Consider the following 14971-nt stretch of genomic DNA (forward strand, 5'->3'; position numbering starts at 1 on the left):
CTGACGTGAGGCCACAGAGACAGTAGTCAGTAATTTAGATAGCTATTTGGATTTCTACCTTTTATACCTTAGATATTTTGAATTTACCTCAAGTACAAACAGTTTTGCTTTTAGGCTGCAGCAGAGCGCTCTTTTGTGTTCGTATTGACCTTTTGATGGGCTTGCTGGTGGTTAACGAATTTACACTCAGTCTTCTGTGCTGCTGTGCGCACAAAGGTCATGTGCCATAACGACATTATGTACAGCTTCTATAAAAATTTTCCAATTTTGGAATATGTCCTGTACGCCTTAGCAAGCCTCACACAAATTTCGTAAGTTTTAGTGCTTCACGTTGCTTATAGTTTAGTTAGTCGTGTTTACAACTATTCATCTCGATTGGTTGTGTTTGTCACATTCATTTTACCGGTGAACATGCAGATCCAATTGAGTAACAAGCAATCTGTTTTGCATGCTGTTTTTTCATACCTGTTGCAAAAATCTTTGCCAAACAAGAGCATCGTGTACTATACAAGCACGGTTGTCTGAGAGATGCATCTTTTCCAAATTTTCTTGTTGTCCTTTCTGTGTCCTATTCTTTTCCAAGGTGACAATGGGGAATTGTGTGGCCACAGGCTGCAGCTTTTAGACAACTGTGTCCAGTTATTTTGGTCCATAAAAAGGCACAGTATATGTGCCTTTTTGTTACCTCAGTGGTTTTTATGCCCTTACAGTTTAGTTTTTTATACATGTGTATGTACTATTAGCATTTACCTAAAGCTACAGTTTTACCGATGCCTTCAGGGCAAATCAGAGGACTCTTTTTTATGATAGTGAGCTTATCGACGATCTCGCCGGTGCTCTAGGTTCACCCTGTACGCAAATCTATGTATTGCCATCTTGATATGTATCTCAGAATTTTTTGTTTTCTGATTTACATCTTATTACGTTCTTCGCAATATTTTGCTACCTTGCCTTACATTTGCTGTTGATGTGTGAGGTTATTTTGCTTCCATCTACTGGAAGGTTTTTAAGAATAAACCTAGTTATTCTTACATTTGCATCCAGTGTGGCAAGTGGTTTCATAGTGAACACGTGCTCTAGTTGCACGAACGGATATAATTAGTAATAACAATCAATAAAAACCCTCGGAGTAGCCACGTCCGTGGCTCGTCCTTGATCGGGCGTATTTCGGAATGTCCGAGAGGTGGCCACTCGGACGTCCGTAGGACGTCAGGCGGAAAATAGTTGGTATCCCACGGACATCCGCATGTCCGGCTTCGGATATCCTGTGGACAACCGTGGGCTTTTTATTTCCGTCTGGGTAGGTACATTTCATGCACACGTGGCAAACAGGAACCAGTGTTTCTGTTGGAGCCTTTGTGTGTAGTGTTGTTTCCAAGATGGAGCTCGCTTTTTTGCCCATCTGTTAATGCTGAGGGTTCGTTGTGTTCCAGGCTCAGAACCGTTACTTTCGATCAGGCTAGGTACATTTCATGTACACACGGCAAACAGGAACCAGTATTTCTGTTGGAGCCTTTGTGTGTAGTGTTGTTTCCAAGATGGAGCTCGCTTTTTTGCCCATCTGTTAATGCTGAATGTTCTGTTGTGTTCCAGGCTCAGAACCGTTACTTTCGATCAGGCTAGGTACATTTCATGCACACGTGGCAAACAGGAACCAGTGTTTCTGTTGGAGCCTTTGTGTGTAGTGTTGTTTCCAAGATGGAGCTCGCTTTTTTGCCCATCTGTTAATGCTGAGGGTTCGTTGTGTTCCAGGCTCAGAACCGTTACTTTCGATCAGGCTAGGTACATTTCATGTACACACGGCAAACAGGAACCAGTATTTCTGTTGGAGCCTTTGTGTGTAGTGTTGTTTCCAAGATGGAGCTCGCTTTTTTGCCCATCTGTTAATGCTGAGTGTTCTGTTGTGTTCCAGGCTCAGAACCGTTACTTTCGATCAGGCTAGGTACATTTCATGCACACGTGGCAAACAGGAACCAGTGTTTCTGTTGGAGCCTTTGTGTGTAGTGTTGTTTCCAAGATGGAGCTCGCTTTTTTGCCCATCTGTTAATGCTGAGGGTTCGTTGTGTTCCAGGCTCAGAACCGTTACTTTCGATCAGGCTAGGTACATTTCATGTACACACGGCAAACAGGAACCAGTATTTCTGTTGGAGCCTTTGTGTGTAGTGTTGTTTCCAAGATGGAGCTCGCTTTTTTGCCCACCTGTCAATGCTGAGGGTTGTGTCGTGTTCCAGGCTCAGAACAGTTACTTTCGATCAGGTTAGGTAAATTTCATGTAAACATGGCAAACAGGAACCAGTGTTTCTATTGGAGGCTCTGTGTGTAGTGTTGTTTCCAAGATGGAGCTCGCTTTTTTGCCCATCTGTTAATGCTGAGGGTTCGTTGTGTTCCAGGCTCAGAACCGTTACTTTCGATCAGGCTAGGTACATTTCATGTACACACGGCAAACAGGAACCAGTATTTCTGTTGGAGCCTTTGTGTGTAGTGTTGTTTCCAAGATGGAGCTCGCTTTTTTGCCCATCTGTTAATGCTGAGGGTTCGTTGTGTTCCAGGCTCAGAACCGTTACTTTCGATCATGCTAGGTACATTTCATGCACACGTGGCAAACAGGAACCAGTGTTTCTGTTGGATCCTTTGTGTGTAGTGTTGTTTCCAAGATGGAGCTCGCTTTTTTGCCCATCTGTTAATGCTGAGGGTTCGTTGTGTTCCAGGCTCAGAACCGTTACTTTCGATCAGGCTAGGTACATTTCATGCACACGTGGCAAACAGGAACCAGTGTTTCTGTTGGAGCCTTTGTGTGTAGTGTTGTTTCCAAGATTGAGCTCGCTTTTTTGCCCATCTGTTAATGCTGAATGTTCTGTTGTGTTCCAGGCTCAGAACCGTTACTTTCGATCAGGTTAGGTAAATTTCATGTAAACATGGCAAACAGGAACCAGTGTTTCTGTTGGAGCCTTTGTGTGTAGTGTTGTTTCCAAGATGGAGCTCGCTTTTTTCCCCACCTGTTAATGCTGAGGGTTCTGTTGTGTTCCAGGCTCAGAACCGTTACTTTCGATCAGGTTAGGTAAATTTCATGTAAACATGGCAAACAGGAACCAGTGTTTCTCTTGGAGGCTCTGTGTGTAGTGTTTTTTCCAAGATAGAGCTCGCTTTTTTGCTCATCTGTTAATGCTGAGGGTTCTGTTGTGTTCCAGGCTCAGAACAGTTACTTTCGATCAGGTTAGGTAAATTTCATGTACACATGGCAAACAGGAACCAGTGTTTCTGTTGGAGCCTTTGTGTGTAGTGTTGTTTCCAAGATGGAGCTCGCTTTTTTGCCCACCTGTTAATGCTGAGGGTTCTGTTGTGTTCCAGGCTCAGAACCGTTACTTTCGATCAGGCTAGGTACATTTCATGTACACATGGCAAACAGGAACCAGTGTTTCTGTTGGAGCCTTTGTGTGTAGTGTTGTTTGCAAGATGGAGCTCGCTGTTTTGCCCACCTGTTAATGCTGAGGGTTCTGTTGTGTTCCAGGCTCAGAACCGTTACTTTCGATCAGGCTAGGTACATTTCATGTACACATGGCAAACAGGAACCAGTGTTTCTGTTGGAGCCTTTGTGTGTAGTGTTGTTTGCAAGATGGAGCTCGCTGTTTTGCCCACCTGTTAATGCTGAGGGTTCTGTTGTGTTCCAGGCTCAGAACCGTTACTTTCGATCAGGTTAGGTAAATTTCATGTAAACATGGCAAACAGGAACCAGTGTTTCTGTTGGAGCCTTTGTGTGTAGTGTTTTTTCCAAGATAGAGCTCGCTTTTTTGCCCACCTGTTAATGCTGAGGGTTCTGTCGTGTTCCAGGCTCAGGACAGTCAGTTTCGATCAGGTTAGGTAAATTTCATGTACACATGGCAAACAGGAACCAGTGTTTCTCTTGTAGGCTCTGTATGTAGTGTTTTTCCCAAGATGGAACTCGCTTTTTTGCCCATCTGTTAATGCTGAGGGTTGTGTTCTGTTTCAGGCTCAAAGCAGTTACTTTCGATCAGGTTAGGTACATTTCATGTAGACATGGCAAACAGGAACCAGTGTTTCTCTTGGACGCTCTGTGTGTAGACTGTAATGTTGTTTCCAAGATGGAGCTCGCTTTTTTTGCCCATCTGTTAATGCTGAGGGTTCTGTTGTGTTCCAGCCCAGGCGAAAATTTGAGCTGGGAAGTCAACTGGTACCAGCTCGTTCCCAGTTCGCACCAACTGGTGGTCAACTGGAACCAACTGGTACCAAACTGGTGGCAGCTGGAAAGTAAACTGGTACCAGTTCAAGCTGGGCTGGTGGCAACTGGGCACTTTGTGGTACCAGTTCAAACTGGACTGGTAGCAACTGGGAAGTGAACAGGTACCAGTTCAAGCTGGGCTGGCGGCAACTGGAAAGTGAACTGGTACCAGCTTAAGTTAGGCTGGTGGCAAGTGGGCACTGTGTGCAACCAGTTCAAGCCGGGATGGTGGCAACTGGAAAGTGAACTGGTACCAGTTCAAGCTGGACTGGTAGCAACTGGAAGTGAGGTGGTGCCAGTTCGAACTGGACCAGGTTACATATTTGGGGAAGTTTCGGTTTCAGTGCCAGGACAGGTTAATATGAAGATTGCAAGATGAAGTTATAAAAACGATCAGAAAGTAACTTTATTAGTAGAAATAATCATATTTCAATTTTTGGTAAAGTTCGTTAGTGTTAACGAAAGTTATTTTGGAACTCTTATAGTTGTATTTTGTGCGTTCCTGCTCCCGCGATGAATCATGCGTTTACTGTGCAACGGTCGCTTGCTTAGCAGCATGCTTGTACAGCGATTTTTGCCCGTTATGTTCTTAGCGTGATGTGTGACATAGGTGTTGGTTTTATTTGTCTGCAAGTTACGACAGTGCGACAGTACAATGAGCGCCAGCGGCCGGGCGGGTGGGTGTAGGATTACAGCTCGACTACAACTGTGGAGACCGCTTTATTTCGTGAGTACTATATGCTTAAGTGCTTTTCCCTTGTGCACCATTTAGAAATATTACTTCCACTACAACCGCTTCTCTTTGTTCTGCGTCACATTCGTGGCACCTGCAAGTGTATGCCGTTTTACGAGTAACATCCGGTTTATGTTAACGTTACCAGCAACTTTTTTCATTCATGTTTTTGTTTTTGCTTTTTTTTTCGTTCATTCTAGTTTTTTAGATCCTTCGCAAAACGGATGTTGTCGAAGTAGCGTAGTGCGCAGAGTAGTACTCATTGCCCCCGAAAGCCGGCGAATCTCTTAGTTGAAAGGTCCAACTACTGCACAACGGAAATGTTGAGAGATTCGCGTACTTTCCGGGGCCACGACTGCTCAAATTGAGTGACTGTCCAGGCACACACCACAATTACATGTTGCAATTGAATGCATATTCACTTTTGCCTTTTCAACTTTCCAGAAACCTTTGCTGCTGGGGCTCAAAGGAAAATATCGATCCATCGTGTGCTATTAAGAACATCTCAAATACTTTGTTGAATGATTCAAGATGTCCACAAGGCAGTCAAGCAAGGGACCGATCAACCATGAAGTATTATCTATTCCATGTAACTCTGTAGTTCAGCTACTGCTATAATTTAATTATGTTATAGTTACGCTACATGTACATTAGAATATGTGAAATGTTTGACTACAAATAAAATACAATTTTGCATTGCAGTTCTTTGGATCTGCTGTTGCTGGGAACAGCGATTCTGCAAGGGGGCACCAGTTACATACAAGCTAACCTCTGTCCGAACAGGCCGCTCAAAGTGAAGCCACTTCAACCAGTCCCAGCTCAACAATGAGGTTTGCAACCAGTTCTGAACTGGTCCAGTTGCAACTGGGACTGGGTGAGCTGTGTTATCGAACAGGGACCAGTTCGATCAACTGGTACCAGTTGGCCCAACTGGTTTCTGGCCGGTCCCAGTCTCAACTGGTACCAGTTGGCCCAACTGGTTTCTAACCGGTCCCAGTCTCAACTGGGACCGGTTGCAACTGGGACTGGGTGAACTGTGTTATCGAACAGGGACCAGTTGTCTCATCTGGTACCGGTTGATCTGGGGCCGGTTGAACTGGTCCCTGTTCGATAACATAGTTCAACTGGTACCAGTTAAAAAAATTTTCGCCTGGGAGGCTCAGCACCGTTACTTTCGATCAGGCTAGGTACATTTCATGTAAACATGGCAAACAGGAACCAGTGTTTCTATGAGAGCCTTTGTGTGTAGTGTTGTTTCCAAGATGGAGCTCGCTTTTTTGCCCACCAGTTAATGCTGAGGGTTGTGTCGTGTTCCAGGCTCAGGACAGTCACTTTCGATCAGGTTAGGCAAATTTCATGTAAACATGGCAAACAGGAACCAGTGTTTCTCTTGGAGGCTCTGTGTGAAGTGTTTTTTCCAAGATAGAGCTCGCTTTTTTGCCCACCTGTTAATGCTGAGGGTTGTGTCGTGTTCCAGGCTGAGGACAGTTACTTTCGATCAGGTTAGGTAAATTTCATGTAAACATGGCAAACAGGAACCAGTGTTTCTCTTGGAGGCTCTGTGTGTACCCAGATAACACAAAATGATCCGAGGAATGTCTTTGGGACGTCCCTCTGCGGATGTTGAGGACGTCCGAGCGATGTGCGAGTTTGGTTCAATAAAAGTCCGAAACACGTCTTTACGAAACTCCGATGGATGTCGCTTAAATATTACAGGGACGTCCATTGTGATTTCTACTGGACTTCTAGGGAGTCCTTATTGGGACGTTATGCATTCAGTCGAAGCGGGCTTCCCTGGACAGCACGTCAGCTTTGCAGAGGTGCTAGCCTTATTGTTATTACAGCGTACAACATGGTAGAGGTTTTCAAACAGCATCGATCAGGACATGTGCTGATCGATGCTGTTTGAGAGGAACCTTGTTGAAGAGATTACGGTCATCAAACAACAGAAAATGCTCACTTGTTCCGACATAATCAACGCTTGCCCTCTATTAGTTCCCCAAACGAGTTTACATGTATAATAACAGTGAGAAATTCAATAGCTAAGGCAGTGGCGGATCCAGACCATTGGCTAGGAGAGAGGGTGGACCCTTTTGTCGGAGCGCGGAGTGAGGAGGGGAGAAATGGAAATGCAATGCATAAACTAATGTTGTTGTTTTTTGGGGGGTGCGATAGCCCAACCGCCCCTCTCCCAGAAACGTCACTGCACTTACCAGAGTATAAAACCAGGGTTGCATCAAGCATCGTAGCTTGCTATTGGCCTACTTCATCACAGATCACTACTGTAAACACACACAATAAATATTGCATCACTAAATCCCAATCAGAAAATAATACGAAAAAATATCCGATGCATACAACAATCATCACTGTCCTCCTTCAGATTCACTGTGTGTTGCACTCCCCCAGTACCTTGTCGTGCGTGGTGCAACCTGCACTGTGCAACCATGCTGAACTTGCTTGAACGCTTGCTGAACTTCAAGGGTGGCATCATTGAAGAAGCACCCTGACCTTCTGTCAAGCAGCCTGGAAACAAAGCAAAAACGTACTCAATATTTGCAAAATCCATACCTAATTTATGTGTTGCACATTCCAGGAATCTTGTCCTATCAACCAAGCGCCGTCGCACACAAGCTCATACACGCGCCGAGTCGGACAAAAAATGTTGTGTAGAGCGACCAGATCATTGCTAATCAAACAACAGTACATAATTTCACATTCAAGGAATTCGAATGTAGGAATCGGCTACATACCTTACTCGCCATCCTGCTCTCGCCTGTACCTCACAAGCTATAGGCCGGCACACGCACTGCCAACATGGAGAACATGCCAACGGAAATTTGCCTTCCCGCCACTTTCAAAGATCAGTTTCAGCAACACACACGTCTGTACTCGTCCTCATAACGTGAGCAAACACCAGGAGGTATTACCACAAGCGTAAACATCACCGAGAAGATTGATGTCGACCGCAGCGGTGCTTCGTATTCTGCTCGGAAATGCGATGGAAACTCAATCAAACCAAATGGCATCAGGGATCCGATGTCCGTTGTCGCGCGGACGCCTCACGGCCTCACTACCATCAGACCATCACCATCTGCTCTTTCCCTCTTTCTCTCAACAACTTGGGAGAGTGAGAGGAGCTCGCGCAGCTTCGCACTCCGACTAACATTTCTGGGCCTTCCTCAGCAAAGAAAAACAACAAGTAGAGCTGCGTTGTACAAGGGACACGTCCCGGGAACGCAACTTCTGGGACCTCGGACTTTGGGACATTTTTAGGACGTCCGAATAAAGTTTCGTGTTGTCTGGGTAGTGTTGTTTCCAAGATGGAGCTCGCTTTTTTTTGCACATCTGTTAATGCTGAGGGTTGTGTTGTGTTCCAGGCTCAGAACAGTTACTTTCGATCAGGTTAGGCAAATTTCATGTAGACATGGCAAACAGGAACCAGTGTTTCTGTGAGAGCCTTTGTGTGTAGTGTTGTTTCCAAGATGAAGCTCGCTTTTTTGCCCACCTGTTAATGCTGAGGGTTGTGTCGTATTCCAGGCTCAGGACAGTTACTTTCGATCAGGTTAGGTAAATTTCATGTAAACATGGCAAACAGGAACCAGTGTTTCTCTTGGAGGCTCTGTGTGTAGTTTTTTTCCAAGATGGAGCTCGCTTTTTTTGCTCATCTGTTAATGCTGAGGGTTGTGTTGTGTTCCAGGCTCAGAACCGTTACTTTCGATCAGGCTAGGTACATTTCATGTAGACATGGCAAACAGGAACCAGTGTTTCTGTGAGAGCCTTTGTGTGTAGCGTTGTTTCCAAGATGAAGCTCGCTTTTTTGCCCACCTGTTAATGCTGAGGGTTGTGTCGTGTTCCAGGCTCAGGACAGTTACTTTCGATCAGGTTAGGTAAATTTCATGTAAACATGGCAAACAGGAACCAGTGTTTCTCTTGGAGGCTCTGTGTGTAGTTTTTTTCCAAGATGGAGCTCGCTTTTTTTGCTCATCTGTTAATGCTGAGGGTTGTGTTGTGTTCCAGGCTCAGAACAGTTACTTTCGATCAGGCTAGGTACATTTCATGTAGACATGGCAAACAGGAACCAGTGTTTCTGTGAGAGCCTTTGTGTGTAGTGTTGTTTCCAAGATGAAGCTCGCTTTTTTGCCCACCTGTTAATGCTGAGGGTTGTGTCGTGTTCCAGGCTCAGGACAGTTACTTTCGATCAGGTTAGGTAAATTTCATGTAAACATGGCAAACAGGAACCAGTGTTTCTGTTGGAGGCTCTGTGTGTAGTTTTTTTCCAAGATGGAGCTCGCTTTTTTTGCTCATCTGTTAATGCTGAGGGTTGTGTTGTGTTCCAGGCTCAGAACCGTTACTTTCGATCAGGTTAGGTACATTTCATGTAAACATGGCAAACAGGAACCAGTGTTTCTGTTGGAGGCTCTGTGTGTAGTGTTGTTTCCAAGGTGGAGCTCACTTTTTTTTCCCATCTGTTAATGCTGAGGGTTCTGTTCTGTTTCAGGCTCAGAACAGTTACTTTCTATCAGGTTAGGTACATTTCATGTAGACATGGCAAACAGGAACCAGTGTTTCTGTTGGAGGCTCTGTGTGTAGTGTTGTTTCCAAGGTGGAGCTCACTTTTTTTTCCCATCTGTTAATGCTGAGGGTTCTGTTCTGTTTCAGGCTCAGAACAGTTACTTTCTATCAGGTTAGGTACATTTCATGTAGACATGGCAAACAGGAACCAGTGTTTCTGTTGGAGGGTCTGTGTGTAGTGTTGTTTCCAAGATGGAGCTCGCTTTTTTTTCCCATCTGTTAATGCTGAGGGTTCTGTTGTGTTCCAGGATCACAACCGTTACTTTCGATGAGGCTAGGTACATTTCATGTAGACATGGCAAACAGGAACCAGTGTTTCTGTTGGAGGCTCTGTGTGTAGTGTTGTTTCCAAGATGGAGCTCACTTTTTTTGTTCATCTGTTAATGCTGAGGGTTGTGTTGTGTTCCAGGCTCAGAACAGTTACTTTCGATCAGGTTAGGTACATTTCATGTAGACATGAGAAACACGAACCAGTGTTTCTGTTGGAGGCTCTGTGTGTAGTGTTGTTTCCAAGGTGGAGCTCACTTTTTTTCCCATCTGTTAATGCTGAGGGTTCTGTTCTGTTTCAGGCTCAGAACAGTTACTTTCTATCAGGTTAGGTACATTTCATGTAGACATGGCAAACAGGAACCAGTGTTTCTCTTGGAGGCTCTGTGTGTAGTTTTTTTCCAAGATGGAGCTCGCTTTTTTTGCTCATCTGTTAATGCTGAGGGTTGTGTTGCGTTCCAGGCTCAGAACCGTTACTTTCGATGAGGCTAGGTAAATTTCATGTAGACATGGCAAACAGGAACCAGTGTTTTTCTTTTGAGGCTCTGTGTGTAGTGTTGTTTCCAAGATGGAGCTCGCTTTTTTGCCCATCTGTTAATGCTGAGGGTTGTGTTGCGTTCCAGGCTCAGGACAGTTACTTTCGATCAGGTTAGGTAAATTTCATGTGGCCATGGCAAACAGGAACCAGTGTTTCTGTTGGATGCTCTGTGTGTAGTGTTGTTTCCAAGACGAAGCTCATTTTCTTGTCCATCTGTTAATGCTGAGGGTTGTGTTGTGTTCCAGGCTCAGAACCGTTACTTTCGATCAGGTTAGGTAAATTTCATGTGGTCATGGCAAACAGGAACCAGTGTTTCTCTTGGAGGCTCTGTGTGTAGTGTTGTTTCCAAGATGGAGCTCGCTTTTTCTGCCCATCTGTTAATGCTGAGGGGGTTGTTGTGTTTAGGGCTCAGAACAGTTACTTTCGATCAGGCTAGGTACATTTCATGTAGACATGGCAAACAGAAACCAGTGTTTCTGTAAGAGGCTCTGTGTGTAGTGTTGTTTCCAAGATGGAGCTCGCTTTTTTTGCCCATATCTTAATCCTGAGGGTTGTGTTCTGTTTCAGGCTCAGAGCAGTTACTTTCGATCAGGTTAGGTACATTTCATGTAGACATGGCAAACAGGAACCAGTGTTTCTCTTGGACGCTCTGTGTGTAAACTGTAGTGTTGTTTCCAAGACGGAGCTCGCTTTTTTTGCCCATCTGTTAATGCTGAGGGTTCTGTTGTGTTCCAGGCTCAGAACCGTTACTTTCGATCAGGTTAGGTAAATTTCATGTAAACATGGCAAACAGGAACCAGTGTTTCTGTTGGAGGCTCTGTGTGTAGTGTTGTTTCCAAGGCGAAGCTCATTTTTTTGCTCATCTGTTAATGCTGAGGGTTGTGTTCTGTTCCAGGCTCAGAACCGTTACTTTCGATCAGGCTAGGTACATTTCATGTACACATGGCAAACAGGAACCAGTGTTTCTGTGAGAGCCTTTGTGTGTAGTGTTGTTTCCAAGACAGAGCTCGCTTTTTTGCCCACCTGTTAATGCTGAGGGTTGTGTCGTGGTCCAGGCTCAGGACAGTTACTTTCGATCAGGCTAGGTGCATTTCATGTGGTCATGGCAAACAGGAACCAGTGTTTCTCTTGGAGGCTCTGTGTGTAGTGTTGTTTCCAAGATGGAGCTCACTTTTTTTGTTCATCTGTTAATGCTGAGGGTTGTGTTGTGTTCCAGGGTCAGAACAGTTAGTTTCGATCAGGTTAGGTACATTTCATGTAGACATGGCAGACAGGAACCAGTGTTTCTGTTGGAGGCTCTGTTTGTAGTGTTGTTTCCAAGATAGAGCTCGCTTTTTTTGCTCATCTGTTAATACTGAGGGTTGTGTTGTGTTCCAGGCTCAGGACAGTTACTTTCGATCAGGTTAGGTAAATTTCATGTAAACATGGCAAACAGGAACCAGTGTTTCTCTTGGAGGCTCTGTGTGTAGTTTTTTTCCAAGATGGAGCTCGCTTTTTTTGCTCATCTGTTAATGCTGAGGGTTGTGTTGTGTTCCAGGCTCAGAACCGTTACTTTCGATCAGGCTAGGTACATTTCATGTAGACATGGCAAACAGGAACCAGTGTTTCTGTGAGAGCCTTTGTGTGTAGCGTTGTTTCCAAGATGAAGCTCGCTTTTTTGCCCACCTGTTAATGCTGAGGGTTGTGTCGTGTTCCAGGCTCAGGACAGTTACTTTCGATCAGGTTAGGTAAATTTCATGTAAACATGGCAAACAGGAACCAATGTTTCTCTTGGAGGCTCTGTGTGTAGTTTTTTTCCAAGATGGAGCTCGCTTTTTTTGCTCATCTGTTAATGCTGAGGGTTGTGTTGTGTTCCAGGCTCAGAACAGTTACTTTCGATCAGGCTAGGTACATTTCATGTAGACATGGCAAACAGGAACCAGTGTTTCTGTGAGAGCCTTTGTGTGTAGTGTTGTTTCCAAGATGAAGCTCGCTTTTTTGCCCACCTGTTAATGCTGAGGGTTGTATCGTGTTCCAGGCTCAGGACAGTTACTTTCGATCAGGTTAGGTAAATTTCATGTAAACATGGCAAACAGGAACCAGTGTTTCTCTTGGAGGCTCTGTGTGTAGATTTTTTCCAAGATGGAGCTCGCTTTTTTTGCTCATCTGTTAATGCTGAGGGTTGTGTTGTGTTCCAGGCTCAGAACCGTTATTTTCGATCAGGTTAGGTACATTTCATGTAGACATGGCAAACAGGAACCGGTGTTTCTGTTGGAGGCTCTGTGTGTAGTTTTTTTCCAAGATGGAGCTCGCTTTTTTTGCTCATCTGTTAATGCTGAGGGTTGTGTTGTGTTCCAGGCTCAGAACCGTTACTTTCGATCAGGTTAGGTACATTTCATGTACACATGGCAAACAGGAACCAGTGTTTCTGTTGGAGGCTCTGTGTGTAGTGTTGTTTCCAAGGTGGAGCTCACTTTTTTTTTCCCATCTGTTAATGCTGAGGGTTCTGTTCTGTTTCAGGCTCAGAACAGTTACTTTCTATCAGGTTAGGTACATTTCATGTAGACATGGCAAACAGGAACCAGTGTTTCTGTTGGAGGCTCTGTGTGTAGTGTTGTTTCCAAGGTGGAGCTCACTTTTTTTTCCCATCTGTTAATGCTGAGGGTTCTGTTCTGTTTCAGGCTCAGAACAGTTACTTTCTATCAGGTTAGGTACATTTCATGTAGACATGGCAAACAGGAACCAGTGTTTCTGTTGGAGGGTCTGTGTGTAGTGTTGTTTCCAAGATGGAGCTCGCTTTTTTTCCCATCTGTTAATGCTGAGGGTTCTGTTGTGTTCCAGGATCACAACCGTTACTTTCGATGAGGCTAGGTACATTTCATGTAGACATGGCAAACAGGAACCAGTGTTTCTGTTGGAGGCTCTGTGTGTAGTGTTGTTTCCAAGATGGAGCTCACTTTTTTTGTTCATCTGTTAATGCTGAGGGTTGTGTTGTGTTCCAGGCTCAGAACAGTTACTTTCGATCAGGTTAGGTACATTTCATGTAGACATGAGAAACACGAACCAGTGTTTCTGTTGGAGGCTCTGTGTGTAGTGTTGTTTCCAAGGTGGAGCTCACTTTTTTTCCCATCTGTTAATGCTGAGGGTTCTGTTCTGTTTCAGGCTCAGAACAGTTACTTTCTATCAGGTTAGGTACATTTCATGTAGACATGGCAAACAGGAACCAGTGTTTTTCTTGGAGACTGTGTGTGTAGTGTTTTTTCCAAGATGGAGCTCGCTTTTTTTGCTCATCTGTTAATGCTGAGGGTTGTGTTGCGTTCCAGGCTCAGAACCGTTACTTTCGATGAGGCTAGGTAAATTTCATGTAGACATGGCAAACAGGAACCAGTGTTTTTCTTTTGAGGCTCTGTGTGTAGTGTTGTTTCCAAGATGGAGCTCGCTTTTTTTGCTCATCTGTTAATGCTGAGGGTTGTGTTGCGTTCCAGGCTCAGGACAGTTACTTTCGATCAGGTTAGGTAAATTTCATGTGGCCATGGCAAACAGGAACCAGTGTTTCTGTTGGATGCTCTGTGTGTAGTGTTGTTTCCAAGACGAAGCTCATTTTCTTGTCCATCTGTTAATGCTGAGGGTTGTGTTGTGTTCCAGGCTCAGGACAGTTACTTTCGATCAGGTTAGGTAAATTTCATGTGGTCATGGCAAACAGGAACCAGTGTTTCTCTTGGAGGCTCTGTGTGTAGTGTTGTTTCCAAGACGAAGCTCATTTTCTTGTCCATCTGTTAATGCTGAGGGTTGTGTTGTGTTCCAGGCTCAGGACAGTTACTTTCGATCAGGTTAGGTACATTTCATGTAAACATGGCAAACAGGAACCAGTGTTTCTGTTGGATGCTCTGTGTGTAGTGTTGTTTCCAAGACGAAGCTCATTTTCTTGTCCATCTGTTAATGCTGAGGGTTGTGTTGTGTTCCAGGCTCAGAACCGTTACTTTCGATCAGGTTAGGTAAATTTCATGTGGTCATGGCAAACAGGAACCAGTGTTTCTCTTGGAGGCTCTGTGTGTAGTGTTGTTTCCAAGATGGAGCTCGCTTTTTCTGCCCATCTGTTAATGCTGAGGGGGTTGTTGTGTTTAGGGCTCAGAACAGTTACTTTCGATCAGGCTAGGTACATTTCATGTAGACATGGCAAACAGAAACCAGTGTTTCTGTAAGAGGCTCTGTGTGTAGTGTTGTTTCCAAGATGGAGCTCGCTTTTTTTGCCCATATCTTAATCCTGAGGGTTGTGTTCTGTTTCAGGCTCAGAGCAGTTACTTTCGATCAGGTTAGGTACATTTCATGTAGACATGGCAAACAGGAACCAGTGTTTCTCTTGGACGCTCTGTGTGTAAACTGTAGTGTTGTTTCCAAGACGGAGCTCGCTTTTTTTGCCCATCTGTTAATGCTGAGGGTTCTGTTGTGTTCCAGGCTCAGAACCGTTACTTTCGATCAGGCTAGGTACATTTCATGTAAACATGGCAAACAGGAACCTGTGTTTCTGTGAGAGCCTTTGTGTGTAGTGTTGTTTCCAAGATGGAGCTCGCTTTTTGCCCACCTGTTAATGCTGACGGTTGTGTCGTGTTCCAGGCTCAGGACAGTTACTTTCGATCAGGTT

The 14971-nt window shown here is 44.6% G+C and overlaps 1 protein-coding gene across 2 annotated transcripts in view; it reads right to left on the reverse strand.

Moving 5' to 3' along the window:
* Positions 1 to 14971, reverse strand: part of LOC135372736 (phospholipid scramblase 2-like) — a 164761-nt gene that overhangs the window by 75294 nt on the left and 74496 nt on the right. The gene's annotated exons all lie outside the window — the stretch shown is intronic.

Source organism: Ornithodoros turicata, unplaced genomic scaffold (assembly GCF_037126465.1).
Source record: "Ornithodoros turicata isolate Travis unplaced genomic scaffold, ASM3712646v1 Chromosome169, whole genome shotgun sequence".
In the NCBI taxonomy this organism is placed as follows: domain Eukaryota; kingdom Metazoa; phylum Arthropoda; class Arachnida; order Ixodida; family Argasidae; genus Ornithodoros; species Ornithodoros turicata.